This window comes from Lontra canadensis, unplaced genomic scaffold (genome assembly GCF_010015895.1).
Source record: "Lontra canadensis isolate GAN:19392208 unplaced genomic scaffold, GSC_riverotter_1.0 scaffold8, whole genome shotgun sequence".
In the NCBI taxonomy this organism is placed as follows: domain Eukaryota; kingdom Metazoa; phylum Chordata; class Mammalia; order Carnivora; family Mustelidae; genus Lontra; species Lontra canadensis.
Window position 1 is genome coordinate 36,861,151 of NW_022631002.1, and position 1,081 is coordinate 36,862,231.

Consider the following 1,081-nt stretch of genomic DNA (forward strand, 5'->3'; position numbering starts at 1 on the left):
CGGGAATTCTCCCCTCGAGTATCCCTGATCACTGGCCATCCATCTTTGCTTGGATCTGGTGTCAGGACAGGAGATCGCTGTGTCCCCAGGCAGGCCCCCTGCCCTGTGGGCTAGCTCTTGCCATCGGAGCCCTGCCTGGAATCTATCCCCAAATGAATGTGCTTTCCTACAATCCCCTCAAGGTCCTGAATCTCCTTAGCACAGTGCAAGTCTGCCCCCTCCGTTCAGAAACTAAGGACAGCTGTGGGGCCCACAGGGTCTTCCATTCAGCAACCCAAGGCAGTTTCTAAAGGGAGGTGGGATTTCTAACGGGAAGCCCCTGGCCCTAGGGGGATGAAATGACCGAAGGCAGCTGGCAACTGCCTCCGTGGGTTGGAGTCCCTGCAGAGAAACTATAGAAATAAGAGAAAGACCCTCGACATTCCTCCCTTCCCAGCCAGGGCTCCCTAGTGGAGCAGCAATGGCCTGAGGGGGTGGGAATGACACCGTGGTCACAGATGAGGATACTGAAAGCCAGGCCCAGGAAGGGTAAAGGGCACAGTGTCCAGGGGTATCCTATTGGTAAGACAAAGCTTAAGAAGGGACTGAAGCTACTTCCCCACCGAGGGTGTGCCCTGGGCAGCATGCACCAGGTCTGCTGCCCTGAAGTATCTGCCCTCTGGGTTTCCTTCTTCCTGGCTCTTGGGGAACACTCTGGTGGTGCCTCCAGAAAGCTGGCAAGCCAAGCTGGAAAACAGACACATCAACCATCCACCGGTGGGGGCCTCCTGTAGGACTGAGCTGAGAGGTTGGGGCCAGGAAGATAAGGACAGAGAAACTGAAATCTGGGATTCAGGTCTCTCATGGGAAGGGAAGCAAGAGAGACCCAAGCCCAGTTGCGGGACTTGCCCCTACAACTGTGTGCCCATCGGAACCAGAAGCCGGCCCTACACTCCCCCTTGGAGGCCAGACTGCACTCCCGCAGAGAGCTGGGGAGGGACAAGCTCCTGGTGAAGGCTGGGAGAGGTACAGGGATGCGGCGGGGGGTGGGGGTGTGGGGGTGAGATGCAGGGACGGGGGATGGGCTTCGGAAAGCTCCCTG